Source organism: Saccopteryx leptura, chromosome 7, assembly GCF_036850995.1.
Source record: "Saccopteryx leptura isolate mSacLep1 chromosome 7, mSacLep1_pri_phased_curated, whole genome shotgun sequence".
In the NCBI taxonomy this organism is placed as follows: domain Eukaryota; kingdom Metazoa; phylum Chordata; class Mammalia; order Chiroptera; family Emballonuridae; genus Saccopteryx; species Saccopteryx leptura.
In genome coordinates, this window is record NC_089509.1 from 7,353,156 (window position 1) to 7,378,608 (window position 25,453).

Here is a 25,453-nt window from a genome sequence, read left to right on the forward strand (position 1 = left end):
CACCACTGACTCTTCACCTACTCCCAAGCAGAGGGTCTGGATCAGGTGGGCAGGCTTCGGACAAATCCCTAAAGCACTGGTCTGATCAAAAATTCACTCAACAAACATTTATTGACACATTTGGAGCCAGGCTGTTGTAGGAGCTGGGGTTACAGAGGTCCCTCATGGACTCAGGATGAGAGAGTGCATGGTGGAAGCCCTGCTCGTCCCGGGAACACAGTGGTCCATGGGCCTGTGGAGTGGAGGGGCACTGTGAAAAGGGAATATGCCTGTGTTTGAAGGGAGGACAGAGGCAGGGAGAGCAACCTGAGATGATCTGAAATGGGCTCCGAAGGTGCTAGCTGGGGACAGAAATTACAGAGAGACTTAGCTGTCTGCTTTTTAAGTCACTCCCAGGTGACCTGACATGGAGAGGTCACCGGCTTTGAAATCCAACAGGCTGGTATCCAAATCTACCTCTCCCACCTGTGTGCCCCAGAGCACCTGCTCTATCTCTGTCTCAGGTCCCTAATCTGTAAAATGGAATACAAAGAATCATTTTTTTAGGTGAGAGGTGGAGAGACAGTGAGACAGACTCCCACATGTGCCCCAACTGAGATCTACCCAACAACCCCCATCAGTAGCCGATGCTCCAGTACTGAGCTATTTTTAGTGCCTGAGGCTGATGCATTCAGACCAACCAAGCTATCCTCAGGGCCTGGGGCCACACTTGAATAATTTGAGCTGCTGGCTGTGGGAGGGGAACAGAGAGAGAGAGAAAGGGAAGAGGGAGGGGTAGAGAAGCAGATAGTCGTTACTCCTGTGTGCCCTGACCAGGGATCAAACCTGAATGTCCACACACTGGGCTGTCATTCTATCCACTGAGTCACCGGCCTGGGCCAGGATTCTCATCTTTTGCCAGGATTAGAGGCTAATAATGTCGTATATTAGACAAAAATCTCTGTGAACCCAAATCACCCTTGCATACCTCAGGGAGGCCCCACATGGATGTGGACCGGCCACCTCATGAGTCCAGTTCAGGGGACTCCTGTGTGCGGATACACACATCCCTCATCCAATGAGCTCCAGAGGGAGCTGGCTGTGTTCAGAGGCCTGTGACAGAACTCTGAGGGCAGAAACACCAGCAGGAACAGCTCCAGTTCAGCAGCTCATGGCACATCAGGCAGGAGTAAGCATGGGCTGATGGAGACCGGTGCTTGCTCCCACCTTCCTTCCGAGCAAGCCCTGGCACACGCAGGCCGTGGAACAGGGGGCACACGCTCGGACCTCCCTGAATCAGTCTGTCCTTCCCTCTCGCACACAAGCTGGATTTGAATGTGTTAAGTAGGGTGTGTGCAGGTGCACGCCAGCCACAGCTCCCTCCCGACCCGCCCCACTGGACAGGCTGCAAGCATCGCAGCTGTCCCTGGACAGAGGCTGGCTGAGGCCCAAAGCTCTGCTTTGTCACAACAAAGGCAGCTGTCACCCAGCTGCCTCCCATGGTGCCCAGCAGCAAGGGCCTGTGGGAATCTCACCCCTGGCGTACCGTCCCTCACAGGGATACTGCTGGGCTACAGCTGGAGGACAAAGCTCTGAGCCACTGAGGCTCGTGCAGGGACATCTGGGAACCAGCAGACACCGGAAGAAGACATCCCTGTGATCTTCTGCCTGGTTATCCACACAGTTCCTGGCAGGCAGGCCTAGGCCCTGCTGCAGACAGAACACAGCCCAGGCTCTGCCTGAGAAGGCACAGACTAATGGCGGAGATAGGTATCAGGAGACACAGGGCTCTGAGGGCAGCAGGAAGCCTAGGGTGTGGCATCTGGAGGAGGGCTATAATACAGGAAGGCTTTTGGGAGGAGGTGAGCAAAGGATGGGGACAGAAATGCTGTGGCAGAGGTGGCTGAGAGGTGGGAGTGGCTACAGAGTGGCTACAGAGGTGGGAATGGCTTTTATCCTGTGGGCCTGTGTTTCTACAACCCAAATGATAAACAGGCTCTTCCAAAAGCAACCCCAATGATAAACAGGCTCTTCTGAAAGCAATTTCAGGCTCTGGGCAATGGCTTAATGTATCCACAAACCCCCAAATCACACCTGAGTGGTGCCAGAGACCCGTGGACTACAACCGTGAGGACTGCAACCGTGAGGAATGCCATGGGGACACCCCCTCAAGCGGTGCTGCTGACAGAGTTCAAGTACCAGCGTCTCGCTGTGCTTTGGACGTCACGCTATGGGGGCTTCTTCCCTCACAGCAAGGTCTCCCCGGACGAGCTCGCTGGAATTCTCCACGACCACCTAAAATGCCTTATCAGAGCTCATCTGAGAGACTGGTATAACCTGAGGAGGGCAGGAAAGGGTCTTCAGCCAGAGCGAGTGCGGGCGCTGCAGGAGGGGGCGTTCAGCCCAGCACTCACGGGCAGAGAAGCCAAAGCGAATGCCTGGAGAGCAGGCCTGCAGACCACCGCCTCCTCAGAGGCGGGCAGACAGCCCCTCGTGAGGGAGAGGGACTCCACGGCCTTGGGCGTGGCTCTGCTACCCCCACAGCCAGCTCTGATGAACAGAGAGCCATCAAGGTCAACGTTTCCCACTGCCCACCTCTGGGCTCCAGGAAAAGACACTCTATTCTTTGCTCCCCCATTCAATTCTCCATCGCCTTAAACTGCCCTCCAATCACACCTCCGGTGCCGTCAGGGAATGAGGTGCCCTGTTCACATTGCACTCATTCCTGAGCCTTGTCCCTCCCACCAGCTGTGTGCCTTGGGGTAAGTGACTTCACCTCTCTGAACCAAAGCTTTGGGGCTGTTTTGGCTATGCTATGTATGCCTCCCATTTCATTTAATACTTTTAAAATGTCATCCCAATGTAAATCACCCAACTATGAACATTTAGATTTCTAGAGTTAGTAAATGGAAGAGGACTATTTTCTTTCCTTTATTATATAAAGTTAACTCACCACAGAATTCAGAATGTATGACTGTATTCTGTGTGTGTAGTTTTACAAGAATGAGGCAAACAACACAGGGACATGGAAAGCTCAGGGCCACTACATGTGTGAACCCTTCCATGGGTGCAGATGGTGGGTCACAGCCAGGTGGTGTAGAGAGGAAAGCCTCTCTCTCTCTTAGCCTGCACAATTGGCACTGCCCTATGCCCATCCCTGCCTGTGAGAACCCCACAGGGGTTAGCATCCCTGTGCCTCTGTACATTCCCGGCCGGGAGGAGTGTCTCAGCCAACAGCCAGCATTCCCTAGACCCTGCCCTGAACACCAGGTCTCCTCCCCTGGTCCCGCAGTGGGGAAGAGAAGCTGGGAAAGCACTGGAACCCTTCCTCCCAATTCCAGGTGTTCTATGCATGTCCCCAGGCCACCCACTTCCGTGTGCTCCCCCAGTCCCACAGCAAAACTGCCACAGCAGGCAGATCAGAGGGATATTAAATTACTCATGAGTCCTCTCCCACAAGCCAGCCCCAGACTGAATGCTCCCTGGTGCTAAAGCAAACCTCAGCATCGCCTGGGCAAGCATTTCCCTCTCTGCCGCTCCCACGCTTGCCCAGTGACTGAGACCTATACCTAGAAACAGAAGCTAATTTAATGACGGGGAGGGGTTCTCTCTCCCCCAACCCTCTGTAGAGCTACATTCCCTTCCCCCCTCCAGAATGGCTAAATTTATAGATTTGGGATTGCTGTAAATTATAATGTAATTATACTGTGCCAGGGGCAGCTTCCCATGGCAGAAATTAAAAAGCAATTCAGGTAAATGATCTTTAGCTACAGCAGAGCGTCCCTGCAGAACTCATTAAGTCCAGGGACCAAAAGGCATACCAAAGACTGTGTGCAGCCTGCTACATGTCAAACGCGGCCTCGCCTTGGAAACAAGGCCACCGGCGGGGATGGGAGCGAGTCCCACCCCAGACGCCTGCCTGCCCTTCATCTGCTTCTCACTACAGACCACGTACACCTGTCCAGGTGTCTCTCCAACACCCTCTGGCCTGCCACTACTAGACCATTCCATGGAAATGCCTGCTGGGGAAGGGGGGAACTGGGGGTACCTGCCAAAGAGCCAGGATTGAGAGGCAGAATATGGGTTTGGAATATGTTTTAAATAAAATCAAACAGAAAGGCCCTGGTGGGTGGCTCAGTGGTAGAGCACTGGCCCAATGTGCGGAAGTCCCGGGTTCGATTCCCGGCCAGGGCACACAGGAGAAGCGCCCATCTGCTTCTCCACCCCTCCCCCTCTCCTTCCTCTCTGTCTCTCTCTTCACCTCCAACAGCCAAGGCTCCTTTGGAGCAAAGTTGGCCCGGGCGCTGGGGATGGCTCCATGGCCTCCTCCTCAGGCAATAGAATGGCTCCGATTGCAGCAGAGCAACGCCCCCTTATGGGCATTCTGGGTGGATTCCGATCAGGCACATGTAGGAGTCTATCTGTTTGCCTCCCGGCTTCTCACTTGAGAAAAATACAAAAAATAAAAAATTCAAACAAAAGTTAGCCATTTTGGTTGCATTAATACCATTTCCTCTGAAGCTTTGAATTCTAAAAGCCTAGAGTTGTTTTATTCTTTTTCTTTTTTTAAATTTTCCTTATTAAAACTAGCATTGGAAAAAAGAAATCATCATATAGTAAAAAAGAACAGGAAAGAAACATGCTAACATGTGAAATGATGGGAGGAAGAATCAGGTAAGACTATGTTGATATTCCCTGTGCTTTTCTGCATTGACCAAATTTTTAGATGGCATTAATAATCAGAAAAATGGTAAACATATAATGTGCATAAGTTCCTACGACCTTCACTATGCACTGAGGGGCTGGGGAGTGGGGCAGGGAGCAGCATCTCTCTGGTAGTAACAGTAACGACTGAGCACAAGGAGCCCTGTGATGGGCACGCTCAAGAGTTGGAGAAACACAAGCTTCTCAAGCCCTGCAGCCCGTAAGGTTGCTTGCTACAGAGCATGTTTCCAAAAAGCCATTCTGTCCACACCACTCCCCACCACGATGCCTCGAGCACCTCCTAGGCAGGTGCTGAGCCCACAGCACGGTGTGGGACCAGGGACGCTCTGGGAGTACGCCCTCACCTGCTACCTGACGACAACTCATAGAACTCCTGCAATAATCCACGCGCCCACCAGGAGGGCATGCTACAAATGGGACATGAGGTCCAAAAGGGCAAAGCCACTTGCTCCAGGACCCATCCAGCTGGTCAGTGGCAGAGTGTGAGCATGTACTAAGCTGGGCCTTAGTTAGAACAGCCTCCTCTCCAAATCAGAGGCATGAGACGAAGCAAACACTAGTAGACCAACAGCCCCCTTTCCCAGGAACACTCTCCCCAGGCCCCCTGGAAACGTAGCACAAAAAACAAATGCCCACTGGGCACTGTGGATGGCGGCCCAGCCTGGGAAAGGTCAGAGTGACCCAGCCCCACTGGTGTCCAGCTGGGTGTTCCTGGACAGGTCACCCAACAGTGAAGAGCCTCAGCTTCCCTGTCTACAAAATGGGGGCTGCACCTGCCTCTGCGGGTTGTGGCAGCAACATAGGTAACCACGGGAAGGCTGGCAGGTGCAAAGCAGAAAAAGTGTCTTTCCGAGATGTGACAGTCTAGGACTCAACTAAAGAGAAAGAGCGAGGGAGGCAGAGTGGGCCAGGTGCCCCGCTGAGAGTCCATGTCCCTACGGGCCCAGCCATAGCCTCTTCTCACTCTCCTCACAGTCAGGCGTCCAGGAAGACCCTACCACACCCCTGTGAGTCTGGCTGGGGGCAGGATGCACCACAGGACGCTACTCGCTAGGCTCTCTGTGGGTGTGACGGCCTGAGCCAGACCAGACCAGACCAACCCCTCCCATCCCCTCCCCCTCCCGGAGCCCAGACTCCCTGTCTGGCCAGCCTGGCCCTCGGCAGGGTCTGCTAGCTTCTTCCCGGTGGAAGTGCACTCATTGTACTGCTTGGCTGAGACACAGGCCCATCCCTAATTTGGAGATTTTTCGCCTAACCTCCAGTCAAAATAGGAAAACACATCACATACCAGGACTGGTCACTTCCATCCATGAAGTCCAGGAGCCAACGAACCAGTGGGCACACATGCCCCCCCGCGGCTGGGAGAAGCTGCCCTGCACAGGCACCCCCAGAAAGCACAGCCCCGTTGCGTCTCGGGGCAGCTCTGCCCGCACTGCTATGACAGGGTGCTGGTCAGGAAGGGGCGGGCTGGCAGGGCTTGACACTCCCGGCCCGCACACTCTTTCCCATTTCCCTGAGGGGGGGCGGTCCTGGGTCTTGGCACGGCATCTGAAACCATGGGGAGGCCACACACCAGTCCCTGAGTCGGCACAGGGCAATCCCTTCGACAGGCCTCCTGGTCACAGCCTGAGTTACACATGCACTTAAACCACCTCAGCAAATTGCTCCTTTGGCTACTCAAGCCTGCACACCCGAGCAGATGCAACAACCTCTCCGCGCCCCTGAAGCCACAGGCGGCCCAGCCTCTCCGCCTGCCCCACTGCTTACACGGCACAGGCCCCTCACGCGGGAGACAGACGCTCAAGTGTTTGTTTAAGGAAAAGTCAGTCCGCGCCCACTAGAAAGAGAAGCCGCTCTCCCCCGGCACCCACACCCTCTCCTTTCTCACTGAAGTTTCTGCCCCTGCAGAAGGCGAACTCTCAGAGAGGGAGGAAAAGCAGGCACGCACAGAGCCACACGCATGGATGCTGGCCGGTGGCCGTCCTCACGGCCCTCCAAAGGCCCACACAACCACAGCAGCCTACCTCGGGTGGTGGGGGCAGGGTCCCGGGCTGGGAGCCCACCCTGGAAGAACCTCACGGCAGCACTCTGCTTCCTTCAGCCACCAGCCTCTCCTTCTCCTGCATCAGCCTCTGACGTTATCGCCTGGAGAGGGGGACTAATGCTCACCAGCTGGTTTGGTGGTTTAACCCTCTCGGGCTCCCAGGGCGTCCAGCCAGATGAACACGCGTAGTCCCTCTAACAGGGGCCCCACAGCCCGGCCGTTGTGAACTCAGCGAATACGAGGGCAACAGCTGAGAGCTCCAATTAGACGAGAGCAGGCCCTGGACGGGCGGGCGAGGGGAAGAAGCTGCTCCAGAAACCCACCGCATCACTGTGTTCTGAGTCTAAGGGAGCCAGAGGAAACTCAGACTAAGCTGGAAAAATACCAGACAGAGGGCAGAAGGGTGCAGCCTGGAACTCCTTCCACCTGCCTTTATCCACCCAGTCTTTCTAGCATGGATGCTTCTGGAGAAAGTCCCCTCTGGCAAAGCAGTCACGAGTCCCCAGGCTCACACATTCTTAAATGTCAACCTTCCCTATGCATGTACATGTTCCATTCTCTACATCACACTCTTCTGCCCAGTGAACTCCTATTCATCCCTTAAAGACCAGTTAAGGTCTTGCCTCCTCCAGGAAGCCTTCCCTGCCTCACCTCCTCCGGGAGCCAGAAGAAGCACCTGGAGCTAACTCTCTTGAAGTCCTTACCACATTGTGATGCTAACCCTGAGCTTGTCAGTCCCTCCTCCCGGCTGCTAAACTACAGATGGGCTCAGATTGGGAGCTTTAGCACAGTGACTGAGGTAATGAGCGGTGAATGCCTGCAGCTAGATGGAAAAGCTGCCTGTCATGAGTTCTCTGATTTACTATCCTTGAGACCAAGGCTCATGTCATAGACTGGGGCTCGACTGACAGCAGAACAATGGAAAAGGAGAACACGGGAGGAAGTGGATGGAGAATATAACAGCATTCTGTGTTACCAGCACTTTATCACTCTGAATTATCTACTCTCAGTACTTTTAAAGTGCAGCACGGACTTTGCCATCTGGAGGTCATTCACCCCTCCATCTCTACCAGCTGTAGCCAAAACCAAGAGGACCCTGGTCCCTTAACCCATCCCTCAGAGGCCTTGCACTAAGTAGAATGGCACTTGGGGCCCTTGCTCAGTGCCTCCAGATTCTTGGTTTAGAAACAATTCTAACAGAGTTACGTTTTCCTAGCACATAAACCTAAAGTCAGTAGGTATAAGTTAAAGGGGGCAGGGGTTGGGGGTACACCAGATAAGCAGGTTATCAGCAGAAGGTGGGAGAAGGGAGGCAGCACTATAAAGGGAGAGGGGCCTACGCTTGGGGCTTAGACAGACTCAAGTTCAACTCCTGGCTAAAGCACTTCATAGCCGGGTAGCCTTGGCAACATGCTATCCAGTAGGTCTTCCACAAACATCCAAATGCTTTTTGAATTGAACAGAATTGACTGATTGAATTTGGCCTTGAAGGAACCTTGGGATTTGGAAGATGCCGGGGTGGGAGAGGTCCCCTGCAGAGACTGGCCCGAGAGTCCAGACAAACCCAGGAGGCTCAGAAGTGCTTGCTTAGACTTGGGCTGGGAGCATCGAAGACAGAAGGGGAGCATGGGCAGAGGGACACCACTCATTAGTGAATTCTACTGGTCTTACCACAAAAGACACCTTCACTCCCCAGCTGCAGAGCACCAACTCGGTAAGGACTCAGCAAATGTCAGGACCCAGCCTGGCTCATGGCATTGTCAGCATTAAATACCCGAGATGTTTAGCACCAGCTGAGGACCCAGCCAGTTGGAAAGGCCATTGCAACTCATCTCTGCTGTAGGCCCGACACCTACACTCTTTCCTGGGGGCTGCTTAGGGAAGCAGGGTTATTTTCTTCTTGGATGAGGGAAAATCCCTGACTGCACCAAATGGCAGCCCTGGTATCAGATTCAGGCCTGCCCAAGCCAGGGCAGGTGCGGTCACCCTGCACCCACCCCCGGGCTTGCAGGAGGCGCTGCCATCCCCCAGGATAGACACTGGGGCTCTTCAGGAGTTTCTGGTTCTCCCCATCACCGCTCTGCCAAGGGCTGCGCCCTGAGGCTCAAGCAGCTGTGACCACTGTCAAGTGCAGGGTGCCTGGGAAGGCACTGGGGCAGAGAAGGAGCAGGGCTCCAGCCCCGGGCCCCACCTTCCCCTGGCGCCTGGCACCTCAGTGGGTGAGGCTGGGACCCTGCTGGATCTCACTGAACAGTGGGGCCCAGGCTGCAGGAAGGCGCGGCCACGATGGAATCCCTGGCGCCTGAATCTTGGGTCATCTGGGGAAATAGGTCTCTTAAGTTTCCATCATGTACGAGTGAGGGCTGATAATGCTGTCCCCTCGGCGCGGGCCCCAGGAGGGGACTGGTGGTCTGAAGTAGGTAGGAAATATAAAAAAGTAATAAAAAGAGCCACTTTCAAATGGAGCCAGAGCTGCCATTCGTGCCAGAAAAGCTGCCAGACACGACTCATGCCACACACGTTGTGACATTAAAACAGCAAAATAACTGTGGGCCGCTGGGCCTGAAGCATCCTTGTGTCCTGAAGAACTGTTTGTAAGGATCACAAGGAAGCAGGTGTTATGATTACAATAACAATGGCTACCAGACTGAAAATTAAAAACATTCTTCGAAATTAACATCACTATGTTACATTATCTGCACCAACAGAAATGCCTTCCTTCTATTGATGTAATCATCCCCTTCCCTTTCTCATCAACACCCTTTGCTTTTTGTCTCCTCATCAGAACACTATTTGGGCTTCTGCCTGAATCAGTGCTTCCCAAATAGCTATTCTCTGATCTCAAATAAATGCTTGTTGTTTCTCACTGAAATGAAAGGCCTCTCATTTTTAGGTGAACAAGCAGATGCATTCAGCCCAGGATACACAGCCGAGATAGAGTCGGAGGACAGGCAAGATGTCCGGTGGGCCGCTGAGTAAGGGGGTCCGGAGCCAATGAGATGAGCATGGGAGTCATGGGGCAGAGGTGGCTGAAAAGGCCGGGCCCCCCAGCTGAGCATGCAATGGTCTGTGGAGGAGGCTCCAAGGAGAATGGAAGAGAGCTGAGGACAGGCCCAGGGGGAGGGGAGAGGCCAGAGAACACACAGGGGCCAGGGGAGGGCGGGGGTTGTGGGGCAGGGTGGCCAGCGCTGATGGGTCTGTCGGGAGAGGAGTGAGGGCCACCCACTGGGCTGAGCAGCACGGGGGCATGGGGCTCGCAGAGCTGTCCGGGTGAAGGGCTGGGGCATGGTGCTCACGGACAGAGAGCACAGACAGCTCTGCCAAGAAATGAGGGCAGGAAGAGGAGCGAGAGAGCACAGCCAGAGGCCCAGGGGTGCAGGCAGAACTTTGGGAGAGACCCCTCCCACCCCACCCTGGAGCTGCTGGGTGTAGCTCTGTACTGTGGCAACAGAGCTGAAATTGACCCCTCACTCCCAAGAGCTCCCTCCTTGGTATGATTCCAGGTTAGTGCGGGTCACAGAGGAATCCATACACCTGCAGAGGGTCCTCCTTCAGGGCAGGGCAAGGTCACAGCATTTTCATAGTAACATCAAGACTTGACGGTCTCCCTCTCTCCTCTCCCTGTATGTTTGGAAATTGCCACCACTCCAGAAGCCGGTCGTATTTCCAAATAGATAAAAGCATCACGGTATAAAAGAATGAAGGAGTAAAAAGAAGCCTATTCGAAGTGAGAGATATGGGCTTCCACCAGTTGGATTTTAATGAACAGAATACAGAAAGGTTTCCGATGTGGTTTCAGATGTGGTTCATATTCGTTTAAGAAACAAAACGCATGTCAAGTTTTGGTGTAGTAGCAAAGAAGAATTTTGACTAGCTGAAAAGGCTTTGAAAATACCCTTTCCTTTCTTAGCTCTGTATCTTATGTGAGGCCGGATTTCCTCCACAGAGTTCAACCAGAAACCAGACCACAGCAGATTAAATGCAGAAGCATGTAGGTGAATCTGGTAACTTCCACTACGCCAGAAATTAAGGAGGCTTATAAAAGTACAATCCCATTCTCTCACTAATTTGAGGGGGGGGGTACTTTTCACAAAAATAGGAATTTATTGTTATTTTTAAATGAGTTCAAAATTAAAATAGTTTATAATTTCCTCATTTCATATTTCTATTAAGATAATTATCAATACAAATAACCCATGTAAACCAAAGTTCTTTGGGTCTTCAATACTATTTAAGGGAGCAAGCGCTGGGCAGCCCTTGGTGTAGGGCAGCAGGCACACTGCCCTCTGGTCCCACACATCACGGCGGATCTGCATCCCACCCTGGCAACGTGGCAGAGCTGGCCCGTGGCGCTCACACAGCACCCGGGCCAGGAGTGAATCTAACTCCCAGGGGAAGGTTTCTGCAGCTCCCAGCTCTACCTGTGTGAGGCTGGGACCCAGCAGAGGAAGACAGTCGTGCGCTCCAACTGTCCCATGGGTTCTGGTTGGTCCATGCTCTCCCCTCCGTTGTGCCCAGCTGTCCCTCCTGTGGCAGACACACTGACCTACAGCCGCTGCAGCCCAACCCTGGATGCTGAGACTTCACAGCCCCCACAGCTGCTGTGGCACTGTCCCACTGCAAGCCTGCCCTGTGTCACTCCCATAGCAGGGCCATCACTGCCACGGGGCTGGGTGTCCAGGGGCTGTGAGCCCTGCCAGGACCGCCCCGAGCTCGCCGGGTAGGAGAGCGGCGGGAGCTCACACGCACTGGGGGAGGGGCACTGTGAGGCTGGGAGGTGGGCAGGAGCCGTGTGTGCCCACCGAGCTTGGACTTGACCCGTGGAGCCAGGAAGCCACTGCAGGCAGTTCCAGTCCCTTCCACGCATGGGGGAAGGAGGCGGGGGTGCTGTCTGGAGGCAGCGGTCAGGTCTGACGCGAGCTCCCGCCCAGACTTTGGATGTGGTGACTTGCGGCTGTTACAGATGGGCTGCGGGCCCACAAAGGCAGTGATGCCTCCTTTCCCAGGCTCGCTGCGGCTTTTTACAAGTCAAGGTTTCCCAACAAAGACTTACTGTCTGCAGAGACCCTTTTATCCCCCAAAGGTACGGATTTAAGTGGCCTTCTAACTGCTGTTACTTCTCTTTCCAGTGGCCAGCGAGCGCCTACGCATCATGGGGCCTTTCCTTCCACTGTATGTATCTTTAGTGACTCATTATAAATCAGACTCATCCCGGGGCTCAAGGGTCCAGGGTCTCCTCCATTCCAGCAGGCAAGGTTGGGAGAATCGTCCCTGGCCCGCTGGCCCTGACCGTCCTTCAGAAGACAGGCCATGGGCCCTTTTGACAAGGATGTCTCGAGGGGAACTTCAGGATCCTCAGGCTCAATTCTGGCCCCGTCCATCTCCAAGCAGCAACCTCTGTCCTGTTCTCTTCCCCATCAAACTCTACCCTTCACATAGGATCTGAGGAACTTATTCCCACGGAGGTACAGACGTCTGCCTCCTCCCTGGGAAGTATCCACCATACCAACCCACCTAGCCTTAAGCCACCCAATCTCATCTCAAATGGTAAAATCACAGTGAAGGGCACGGAAAAGAATTTCTAACCCCCGAGAAATCATGACCTTTGAGCCTCTTCTATCTGCATAGCAGGTGCTGTTGGTTCCCATTCTGTTCCGTGCTCTCATCACTCTGGTGCACACATACCCAACTTCCAAACATTGCTCCCCCGCCATGGTTGTCTGAGGATGTCTTCTGTCTCCAAAGCCTACTCTGCCAACAGTGTGACCCATGCAAGTGCCAAAGCAGCCTTCCAGCAAGGCCCCGTGAGAGCTGGTGTGGAGCCCCGGGCTCCCTTCCCGTTGGGCGGGACGGATCACAGAGTGTGGGGCATCCCTGAGATGGAGCTCGGCAGCTCTCGGTGGTAACTGGCCTGCTAACCTGCTCACACTCCAAGTGAAGCACACACGTGTGGGGACACTCATCGTGGAGCCTGCTTCTGGACCAGGGCCAAGACACCGTGTGCGCCTTTGACCACAGATCAGGGCACAGTCTGAGACTGCCCCCAAAGGGCCAGGAGGCTGGGGCAACCTTTCTCTCAAGAAAAGGTGACCTACGAGGTTGGCACAGACTGGTGACCTGGTGGGGATGAGACTGCACTCAGGAGAGGTGAGGCAGTGGAGAGGCTGGCAAAGGGGCCGGGGGGTATTTGGGGATGAAGGGCCAGAGGCAGTTGTACAGACAAGACCACAGCAAGCGAACAGTGTGGCAGACGTGTGAAGTCCGGGGTCTGGAGCTGGGGCATCCATCTGCCCCAGGCAGCCACCAGCTGGAAGTGCTCGCACGGGCAGAGCTGAGTGTCAGTGCTCCGCGGGCTCAGTGCCCACCCTCCCGAGACCTAACCCTGTGCAGGGGTCAGGCTGCTCCCTGGGCACAGCTGGCATGTTTCAGAAGGAGGGGGCTCAAGGCCGCGCAGGTGCACCCCCCACCTCCTCAGGGACGACGATCACAGGCCGCTCTTGCCCTCTGCCCTCCCCCCAAAGGATCACAGCACAGGGAAACAGTGACCCTGCTTTTTTTTAAAGATCTCAGGAACTTCTGACTCCTCCTTAGAGATACAGGCACAAAAACCATGTTGACCACCCACAGCCCTGCCAGGACACTGAGTCGGTGTTAGTCAAGCCCAAGGCACTCAAAGGAGAGTTCTAGTACTTTAACATACGGTGGCACCCTGGGACCTCTCAGTAGCCCTCTCATAGACCTTGCCCAAGGGTTGGCACTGGCCTTGTCAGGGCCTTACAGTGCCCGTGGGGGGTGGTTTCCGCCAATGAGCTGAGTACCCACGTCTCCCACTTTGAGCTTGGCACCCCCCCCCCCCGCCCACTCCATAGAACAAGGCAGTAGGACTCTGAGACACAGTCACATGCTCCCACACCTCTGGCCAGGCCAGGGCGCCTGGGGCCCTATGGTAAGAATGATGACGATCCCTCCCAGCCCGCCCTGCCGCTTTCACTGCTGGTAGAGGACCCCCTCGCGTCACTGACAGGCAGGTGTCGAGAGCAGGGCTCACAGAAAGGCCAGGATGAGGGGATGGTCTTCCCGGGACAGATCTGAGACAGACCTGAGCCAGGACGGCCCGGGCGGGAACGAACGCTCCAGGGACAGAAAGCGAGGACAGGGCCTGCGTGCCAAGGATGGGAGATGACAAGGGTCCGGAGGGTCCGGGAAGGGCGGTGTTCCCAGACAGAGGTTCCAGGGTCTCCCCAGGAACCATGATGTCCCAGGGGCCCGCTGTGGGGTGACAACCTCAGGATGGAGAGAGGGGCCTGAGAGGTTCCCCACATTCACCCAGCAGCCAGCCTTCTCACCATCTTAAGGAGGACCCTGTTGTGGGGCCTTCGCTTCAGTCCTGACCACAGCCCAACAAGAGGGCACAGCCACCTCTGTGTGAAAGAACGGGGCCCAAGGCACCACCACTGCTTCCACGGTGGCTGGAAGCCAGGACATCTGGCTCAGCGGGATTCCACTACAGCTGCAGCTGATGAACACCACACACACACACACACACACTCACACACACACTCACACACACTCACATGGCCAAGGTGGGTCTGGGCCATGGCATGCATGTGTGACTGCCCCACTGCACGGGACGGCCTGAGCCAGCTGGGGAACGGCTCCCACTCTGCACAGCACACATCTGTGAGAGACGCGGCTGAGTCCTCTTCCCCAGACACAGCCCCCACCCCAGCCCCGCCCCATTAGAGCAGCCATTTATAAATACATTCTTCCTGCGTGGTCATTCATTTGGGTACTTGCCGACCTCTCCTGACTGGACTGTTCCAGGAAAAGGGGCCTTTTTCTATATGTTCCCTGCTGTGACCTAGTGACTAGAACACCCCCAGCACACACCAGGCCCCCAACAAACATTTGTGGGAAGACAGAGGAGAGGCAGGGAGGCAGCGAGGGAAGAAGAACAAAAGGAAGAATGATCTTCTGAAGAGCAGAGAAACCCAGCAGGAATCACCTGCATTTCATCTGTGGAGATTGAATGCTTCAAGTCACAGGATATACCTTCATCCAACAAAAGAGCAAGCTTATTCCAAGTGTCCGTCCCTTCCCAGCTCCCTGCTCCCTGCTCCCCACGGTCCAATTCCTCTGCAGCGCAACAGAGGCTGTGCAGCCGCCAGAAGCTCCCTCTCCACCCACGCTTCGCTCGGCTCCAGTGTGCCACCCCCTCTACGGCAGGCGCTCCGGTCCCTGCCCACCTCGTCGGCATCCCAGGTCTGTGCACATGTCCCCCTTCTCAGGGCCCCTCCTACATGGCCCCTTCCTTTGAGGATCTCTCCTTGGGTGCTCACCCCAGCATGCCCCAACATTTCCTCTCCAAGGCTCTCACCTGGTACTTCTCAGGGGCACTGTGTACTCCCTCACGGGGAGCTCATAAGGACAAGGCCCAGTCACTCCAGGTTTGGCCCAAAGGAGGAGGCACAGGGACAAAATGACCACAGAAGCGACTGCTGCTTCTGAAGAGCCAGTGCTCTGAGTCCATCCACCAGTGAGTGTCTGCAGGCGCCCGGAGCTCCCTGGAATCCTCCTAACTGGCTGCAGCGCGGGGGACATTTTAATGTGACCTGCCCAGCATCACAGAAGGCCCACTGTGCATCCACAGTCCCTACAGGTCCGAGAGCCTGAGCCTTCCCCCACTACATGGGTGTCTGGGAGGCCACATGGCCAGGTCTCAGTGGCTGGCTCCCAGGGTGCAGGGGACCTCGGGGAGGCCACAAGAAGATTCCCTGGACTTCTGTTGGAATCAATGGATGAAGACGCTTCTGTTCAGCATCTGAGCTCAAGGGTGTGGGGCTCACATTCATCTCTCGCAACTCTTTGCCACCTGGTGAGGACAAGGCTGCTGAGACACTCACTGAGGGGACAGCCAGCCGCGAGCATGGAGAGAAAAAGGGTTCCAGTGACATCAGGACGTCGAGTACAGACAGCCATGGCTTCCCAGTTATGGAGCTAAAAACTCCATGTAACTTCAGAGGGTCTAAGTGGGTTTCTGTCACTACAACAAGCGTCCTGGCTCAGTTTCTACGGAGAAAAGACAGCCATTCATACCAGGGTACTGCCTGCCATCTTCCTGAACCCTCACACGTCACTCATGGCCCTCACAGGGCAGAGCGGTAAGTCTGGCTGCCTGTCTCTCTTCCATGGCTGAGAGCAGCCTAAGGGACTGGTATGGGCAGGAGAGTGGATCCCGGGCTTCCTGACTCACTGAGGACAGGTGGAGGCCACTGGGTGGAGGGGAGGAGGTCAGCGAAGCAAAGGGTCAAACCAGGAACTCCAGGCGAGAACAGGGGAGGTGGGAGGACGCGCAAACAGCTGCAACCCTCAAGTGCCAACCCTGCCGTTCCTAGGAGATGTGATCCGCCCAGCATGGGCCCCATGCAGGCGCTGCTCCGAGGAGGGCCTGTGACACCACGCACGGCATGGAAACACCCCGAGCTCTGAGGGCAACCGATCCTGGGGCAGGGAGAGCGCCCTGCCTTGGGAGCCCCAGACCTGCTTCTACTGGCCTTCCTCACATGTTTGCTGTGTGGCTTTGGCAAAACTCTTCCCCTTTCTGGGCCTCAGTGGACCAGATGGCCCAGGAAGGCTCCTCCCACTCAGAAGCATCTGACCGTCAAGCTGAGGGCATCACCCTGAGGGCATCACCCTGAGGGCATCGCCGAACCCTTCCCAGCGCAGCAGCAGGACCCCGGTGCCCACACCTCACATGGAGTAGTGGTGGGAGAAGGGTTAGCCGATGTGCTGACAGGCCATCTCTCCACCCACTGCGAGCCCACAACACCCGCCTCGATCAATTATTTGGAGACCAAGGGAGGATGTAATCTGGTGATAAAGAGCTGGAAGTTCGCTAGAGGCTGGTGCTCCTTCTAAAGTGATTTACTCAGCCCCCTTTGCACTGGCACCCCTAATGTAATTATTTACTTTGTCATTAAACGCCCTCCCTCCACTCCAGTTATTTAGAGCTTCTGGAGCCTACAGAATCGGCTGGGGAAGAGGCTCAGTGAGCAGGGGAAGCCAGGTCCTCCCAGTGGGGCAGTGATGCTCACAGCCTGGGGACTGACCGCCAGGGACTAGTGCTGGGATTCCAGGGCCAGGACAAGGCCGGGCCCACAGGCTACAGGCCTCCCCCCTCCGCTCCCTAACTCCCTCCCTCACCTTCTCCCTCCTTTACTCCCATTATCCTTTCTTCTTCTGTCCCTCCCTTCTTTTTTAAGCCTGAGGTATATAATTCGCAAACCATAAAATTCACCCTTTTAAAAAAGGTTACAATTCGGTGCTTTTTAGTATATTCACAAGGCTGTGCAACCAGCATCTCCACTGTCTAATTACAGAGCATTTCCTCACCCCAAAAAGGAACCCCATACCCATCAGCAGCCGCTCCTCATTCCCTCCTCCTGCAGCCCCTGGAAGCGCTGACATATTTTCCGTCTCTAAGAAGGTGCCTGTGCAGGACAGCTCACTTAATGCAAGCACACATATGTGGCCTTCTGCCTCAGGCTTCTTTCACTAAGGATATTATTATTGAGGTTCACACATGTTCAAACAGGTATTGCTATTTTATTCTTTCCTATGGTCAAATAATATTCCATTATGTGGATACATATTACATTATGTTTATCCATTCATTAGTTAATGGACACTTGGGTTAGTTCTTGTTTTTAGCTATTATATATAATGTTGTTATAAACCTTTGTAAACACATTTCCGTTATAAACATAGGTTTTCACTTCTCTTAAGTATATGCCCACAACTTAAGAGAGCTGCTGGGCCCTGCCTCCCTCCCATGGTCAGCAGGGAACACTTGGGGGCCTAGCAAGGCCGTGTCACTGAGGACGGTGGTCAGCTGGAAGGCTCCGCACTGCTCCGGTCGCTAGTGACACAGCCAGGGGTTGCTACAGGCCCTCTCAGGCAGAGGACACCCCTCTCCAACGAGAAGGATGACAGCAGCCCCCCACCTCCGACTACCCTTCCCCTCCACAGAGGGCTGAGCTCCCTCTCCCCCATTTACAGATGAGCCCCGGGCAGTCCATACTCATACCTGGATGTGGACCCCCACCTACCCGCCTCTAATTGAAGGCAGCTGTTGCCTTCCTCATCACCAGCAACAGCCTGGATTGATGTAACCAATGTGCAGACTCTGGGAACCAGAAATATGACAAAGGTCCCACCCTTACCCAGGCTCAATCTCAAAGAGGAAGCCAAGTGCATGTTTGGCAATTTGGGGCATCCCTCTTCAATCCTCTTCAATCCTCTTCACCCCTGGGTCAGCTCCGCCAGCCCCAGGCCCTCCAGTACCACAGGCTGTCACTGCAGAGGGGCTTAGCACCTGGTCACCCAGGTCACAAAGAGGGATGTAAGATGATGTGGTCCTCTGCACAAGCCCAGAGGCAGACATCAGACATTCTGCCAGGAGGGTGCTTCCTGCCCAGACTACCCTCACACTACGCATGAGAAGTGAGAAGGTCAATTTCAGACATTCAGCTGGCCAGGAGGGTGCTTCCTGCCCAGACTACCCTCACACTACGCATGACTACCTGCTCGGTCACACATGAAGCTTCTCTCTGGACACCTCTGCATTTCCAGAATGACAGGGACTGAGGAAGGTATAAAGCACTGGGCCTGGTAACCACTGCCCAGCGCCATAGTAAACTTAAATTCTCCTCTCATATTCAGTTGCTTAAAATGAGACACAGAAATGACCTTCCCAGACCAGTGACCTTGCTGCCTGGAGCCTGGGGTTTAGACTTCCCGATCCCTACAAACCTAAGGCATTGGCCCCTGACTGTTTCAAGGAAAAAGCCAACGGCAGTTTCTCAAGACAGAGCTCTTCCAGCCCCCTCCCTCCATTCGTACCTGGTCAGAGAGGCTGTCTGACCCTGGGTGGCAGGGGTCCAAACAAGCCGTGTTTACCCAGAGCCAGGCCGCGCTTGGCCTCCGGCTTGGCTGTGCAGCTGATGCAGCCCACCCCAGGCATCAGGCAATGGCTGCATCAGCACTGCACAGCCAAGCTGGAGGGCACAGATCTAGGAGGGCCTCTGGACACTACCTCACAGGACTCCCCTCCCCAAAGAGCCGACAGAACCAGCCACCCTGAGCCAGGACCTTTGCCCATGCTGTTCGCCCTTGCATACCATGGGCGAACGGCAATGCCTTGCAAAGACTCAGCTCGGAGTCCTGTGCATTTATTCATTCTAAATCTCTAATAGAAGCATATGTGCTACTCTTAGGAAAAGTCCAGGATAATCATACAATCCTCATAGCAGCAACTACTTTATAGAGAAACTGTGTTACACTCCAGGGACTGTCTAAGCTCTTTACACTATTTATCTGTAAAGATAAGCATTTTGTCCAACCATCTGATCTGAATGTGCAGCTGAGCACTGCAGGACCCTGACCGGTCAGAGAAGGTGCGTGGCTACAGGCAGTGGCTTTACCAGGGCCCCTACACATCATTTACACAGGGGGCCAGTTCACTGTCCCTCAGACTGTTGGAGGGCCGAACTATAAAAAAACTATGAACAAATCCCTATGCACACTGCACATATCTTATTTTAAAGTAAAAAAACAAAACGGGAACAAATACAATATTTAAAATAAAGAACAAGTAAATTTAAATCAACAAACTGACCAGTATTTCAATGGGAACTATTTGCCTGCTTTTTGGCTAATGAGATGGTCAATGTCCGGTTCCATATTTGTCACTGCTAGCCGTAACAAGTGATATGATGCGCTTCCTGAGCCCTGACACGGGCGTCCTGCGTCACTGGAAGTAGTACTGTACGTGAGCAACGTCGCACTTTGCGGTGCCACCACATACAGTACTCCAGGAGCACAAGATGCGGATGCGGGGGCCGGATAAATGGCCTCAGGGGGCCGCATGCGGCCTGCAGCGGGCCATAGTTTAGGGACCCCTGATTTAGAGCCTCTTCCGGGCATGTTCCCTCCCTGTAGTTCCCCTGACCACCCCAGGCATCAGGCAATGGCTGCATCAGTACTGTAAGAGGGAGGGGGCTCTGGTTTCTCTCATGGGCCATAAGCTCTTGCAGACAGAGACTATGGCTCCTGCTTTTCGGATGCCTCCTCTCACCCTCCCCACCTGCCCTGTGTGGTACTGGCCCAGGGCTTCAGAGGGGCAGCACTTCAGTCAGATGCACTGCCTTCCCCATCTGTGTGCAGAAGAGCCACAGGACCACAGCCTGCATGGTCAAATGGCCACGTACCCACCTGGGGTCCCCAGCTACCCCTGAGCCTCACTCCAGGGCAACCGGGAGACCCCCTTCTTTCCCATCGGTGGGTCCCACGAGTCCCGAGACAGCACTGCCTGCCCATCCTGTCATGCGGCTGTCAGACCCAGGGACTCTGGACTACTGGCCTCCAGGCTCTCTGCCTAGGACCCCTCCCCTGCAAGCTGAGTGTTCAGGCTGACTAATGTGACAGGGGCGTGCCACAGCGGTTAATAAACCTCTTTGGCTATCTCCCTTATATCTGGGGAGGGGAGTTTGAGGAGGGGTTTCAGAAGCTCCACTGGCCTCCCAGGCTAGAGGTCCTCTCAGGCCCCACCTGCACTCCTCCACTGAAGCCACAAGAGCCAACTTGCTGACCTCTAGGCCCCTGCACTCCCAAGGGGCCCCTCTGCTGCTCCCCAAACCCCAGTGTCCACCCACCCATCCCTCTTTCACCTGGTGAGACCTGCACATCACTAAAGGCCCAACGCCCTGGGCCAGATTCATCACCATCTCCACGTGTCCCCAGTGTCCCCACATGTCCCTGTACTGCTCTGTTTTCATTGCCCAGATGCCTCCCACATTCAATGGGGGTGGCAGATGTCCCACCTCCACCCCAAACACCAGGACTGACTTCATTATCTTCAAAACGTTTCAGGGATCAGAGGCGGTGAGACCTGGCCACAAACATAAAATAAATTATTTCCCCCCAACACCCATGATAAATGGTTCTATTAGCAAACCAGATTGTTAAACTCCGATATAACAGAACACAGGAAACTGGGGCCCATCCATTCTCCCTCCAGCGCATACTGAGTTGTAAATAGGTTATTTTGTGTGTAAATAACACATTAAAACACAGCATTAGCTGTGTCTTTTGATAGAGAGAAAATTGTTACAAATAAATAATTCCGGACAGGAATGTAAAATAAGCCAGATTTAATAGTGCGTGCCTGGCGCAGCCGTGTTAAACATGACTAACATGATACAGCCTGGAATACACTAACAGTAAACTATGCCCTGACATCAAAGTAATGAGGCTATATTTTTACCGAGCTTTAGAAATGCTAAAATTAGTTCTGACAGAATCAAACATCAGAAAAATGTTTCTGATATAAACACTGTCCACTTGGGGAGACAGGGTTTGGGGCAGGGGGGCGGGGCTGAGGGGGCTGTTCGTAGGACATCGGTTCCCAGTCCCGACGGCGTCACTAAGAGGCCGTTGACGCCTCATGTCTCCATGTCTCGTTTCCACATCCGTAAAAGGGACATATTTGAACTAGATGATCTACAAAGTGTCTTCCAGTTCTATAAAGCTATCTCCCTTACCTACAGAGAAAATACTCAAAGACCCCCATAAATACTATGCTTTATCCTATGAATACATGAATTAAACCTATGATAATGTCTAATTTCTAAGTTAGGCACAGTAAGATAAAGGATAACTAATCATAGAACAATGATGGCAATACTCTGTAATAAAAGTTATGTAAAATAAGGTCTGTTTCTTTCCAATAACTGGTCTGATCACCCAGACACTCAGTGACCAACAGGCAGTGCGCGTGTGCAGCGTGGAGACTCTGGGCCGAGGGCGCTCTCTGTCCTGCGTGGGGCAGAGCAGGACAGTGGGACATTTCATCACGCTCCTCAGAACAGCGCACAACTTAAAACTTGGTTATTTTTCTATATGCCAATTACAAAACCTCAGACAATGAACTAAAAAAAATTCCTTTATAATTGCATCAACAACAACAAAATACCTAGGAATAAAGTTAACAAAGAATGTGAAGGACCTATATACTGAAAACTACAAAGAATTATGAAAAGAAATTGAAAAAGACACAATAAAATGGAAAAAATATTCCATGTTCCTGGGTTGGAACACTCAACAAGGTTAAAATGGCCATATTACCCAAAGTAATACACATATTTAATGCAACCCCCATCAAAATCCCAATGTCATTTTTCATTTTTTTAAAGAAATAGAACAAAAAAATCACCAGGTTTATATGGAACCATAAAAAAACACCCTAATAGACAAAGCAATCTTGAGAAAAAAGAATGAAGCCAGAGGTATCACACTACCTGACTTCAAACTATACTACAGAGCCATAATAATCAAAACAGCATGGTATTGGCAGAAAAACAGACACTCAGACCAATGGAACAGAATCAAGAGCCCAGAAATAAAACCACATATATACAGACAAATAATCTTTGATAAAGGAGCCCAAAACACACAATAGAGAAAAGAAAGCCTCTTCAATAAATGGTGCTGGGGAAACTGGAAAGCCACATGCAAGAGAGTGAAACTTGACTACAGCTTGTCCTCCTGCACAAAAATTAATTAAAAATGGATCAAAGACCTAAATATAAGATCTGAAACAAGAAATTACGTAGAAGAAAGCATAATTTATGGACCTTGGCCACAGAGAACAATTTATGAATTTGACTTAAAGGCACGGGAAGTAAAAGCAAAAATAAATGAATGGGACTACATCAAATTAAAAAGCTTCTGCATAGCAAAAGAAACCTATAACAAAACCAAAGGCAGCCAACCAAATGGGAGATGATACTTATAAAATACAGCTTTGATAAAGGGGTTAATACCCAAAATATATAAATAACTCACAAAGCTCAGTAACAAATAAGCGAACTATCCGATCAAAAAAGGGCAGAGGACCTGAATAGACACTTCTCCCAAGAAGACACACAAATGGCCAAAAATATATAAAAACATGTTCATAATCACTAGCTATTCGAGAAATGCACATCAAAACTACAATGAGATACCACCTCATACCTGTTAGATTGGCTACTATCAGCAAGACAGGTAATCCTAAGTGTTGGAGAGGCTGTGGAGAAAAGGAACCCTCATTCACTGCTGGTGGGAATGTAAACTGGTACAGCCACTATGGAAGAAAGTATGGTGATTCCTCAAAAAATTAAGAATAGAATTACCATATGACCCAGCAATCCCTCTACTTAAAAAATTCTAAAACATTGGTACATAAAGACACATGCAGCCCCATGTTCATCACAGCATTATTCATAGTGACCAAGACATGAAAACATCCAAAGTGTCCCTCGATAGAGGATTGGATAAAGAAGATGTGGTACATATACACAGTGGAATACTACTCAGCCATAAGAAATGATGACATATTGCCATATACAACAACATGGATGGACTTGCAAACATTATACTGAATGAAATAAGTAAATCAGAAAAAGCTAAGAACTATATGATTTAACACATAGGTGGGATATAAAACTTGAGACTCATGGACGTAGATAAAAGTGAAGTGGTTATGGGGGGGGCTGTGGGAAAGGAGGTTGAGGGAAAAGAATAAAGAGGGACAGATACTATATAAGGTGATGAAAAATGATTTGACTTTGGTTGATGAGTATACAACATAATAGTGCAAATGCTCACCTGAAACTTATGCACTCTTATTGATCAGTGTCATGCCGTTAAATTTAATTTTCTAAATAAAGTTTTAAAAATAAATAAATAAAAATAAAACTTAGTTTTTTATTTCTGGAATTTTCCACTTAATATTTTCAGATTGAGGTAGACTGCAAATAACTGAAACTACAATTAAGGGGGGCATTCTGTAATTGTAAATAACTTCAGAGCTCTCCCCAGCACTACAACAGTTTAACAGGCACAACACAATAAACCATGAGAAATGAGACCGTGTTTGTGAGGCGTGGCCAAGGCCCAGAGAGAATGGGCAGGAGCCACGTCCTGCCCTCAGGTGCTTCCATCCTGTGTGGGCAGAGCTTGTCAGCTCATGTGTGCTGACCAGAAAGTACACCAATGTGGGTCCCACGTGCAAGTGTGTGTGCCTGCCACCACAACTGAAGAGAGAAGCCAGGGAGGGTCCCCCAGAGTGGGGGGGGGGAGGTAGAGGAAGAGTCTGTTGGGCTAGGGGCAGGTGGGGTGTCCAGTCTGATTTCAGATGGCAGCTTTGGGTGGCGTTTAGGACCTGAGTCTCGGCATCATGCACGAGACCAGGATATGCAGGAGGAATACTCAGATTTGTGTCACTAACATTTACCTCATCTCTAAGTAGGCACTCTGCTAGCCACTCTGCAGACACTATCCTGCGTCACCTCACCACAGCTCGAAATTATCATCTGCATTTTACAGACTTCAAAGACGTGAACTGCCTTGCCCCAGAACATGGAGCTAACAAGTAGGGAGCTGGAAGAGCCAGTACCTTCCGTCTGCTATAGACCAAAGGAGCCCCCAGCCATGCCCCTGCGACTAAGCACACCAACCCCCCAGGACACCCTCAGCACCTGGGAACATGCCAGGGTCTCGTCAAGAGCCATTCCGACCGACTTGGAAATCACCTGGCAGTCGTACTGTACCCAACGCCTGGGGATGCAGAGCTGTTGGGGAACCGAGCTCTGCTCTCCAGAAAATAAACACCTGATGGGAACTGGCTGTTCCGTGTGGCTGGGCTGTTAAAACAAGCTCAGAAGCAGCATCAACAAGGATCTGAAAATCACTTAAATAAGAATAATTGACCACTTAGTCACATCTGAGTGCATTTTGAACCCAAGGCAAAAGTGTGTGGTCCCACCCAAGCAGCTCAGGTAAGCCAGGGAAGCTGGCCCACTTAATTAGATCCAAGGGCCTCAGGACAGAAGAGGGGCCAAGGATCAGGTCAGATTCAAAAGACCCTTGGGAAAGGGGACCTTAGGGCTGACAGAGGCAGCTGGCTGCACCAGCCCACTGGACACACAGCTGGCATGATAGCATCAGACTCACCCCTTGGTTCAACAACCATTTATTGGGTGTCTGCCTTGCCAGGGGTGGGACAGGGGTGAATAAACAATGCTCTGCCCACACAGTGGGAGAGGGGTGAGCAAAGAAACAGAGAGAGGACAGAGACACCAGGGACTTGGAGGTATTGATCAGCGGAGAACACTGTAAGGTCCACATGATTTGGGGGGTTTCCCAGCCCTGGGCATCTCGGCGAGAATGCTCAGGGGCTGACTTACACACTCTGGTGTTTGAGAAGCATCCCAGGACAGATGTGAATGCCTTTCACCTAAGCAAAACTGCACCTTGATGAAACTCAAAGAAGCCAGCAGCACCAGCGAACAAGATGAAGGGGTGGTGGTGCTAGTTCAGGTGGCCCAGAGCCTCCCGCAGCGAGAGCCACGTGGTGCTCACCCTGCTTAGCATGAGGGTCTCGACCACTTCCGGGATCCAGGCCATGCCTCGGAACAGCTGCATCCGGTGGCCTGGAAGCTGTTAAGCACATGCATGTCCAGGCCCTCAGCCCACGAGATTGTTTCAGCAGGTCTGGGGCGGCCTGGGCGGCCGAGTTTCTGACAGTTTCTCATGAGATTCTAAGGTGAGGCCAGCTTTAGCGACCCCTGGGCTGGTCCCACCCTCCAGGGTGCAGGGCAGCAG

The 25,453-nt window shown here is 52.7% G+C and overlaps 1 protein-coding gene and 1 non-coding gene across 2 annotated transcripts in view; one reads left to right on the plus strand and one right to left on the minus strand.

The window, feature by feature from the left end:
* GLI2 (GLI family zinc finger 2) overlaps positions 1-25,453 on the minus strand; it is a 283,170-nt gene that overhangs the window by 179,094 nt on the left and 78,623 nt on the right. The gene's annotated exons all lie outside the window — the stretch shown is intronic.
* On the plus strand, positions 4,099-4,173 carry TRNAI-AAU (transfer RNA isoleucine (anticodon AAU)). The gene has a single exon. It is a non-coding gene; the product is annotated as a tRNA-Ile (tRNA).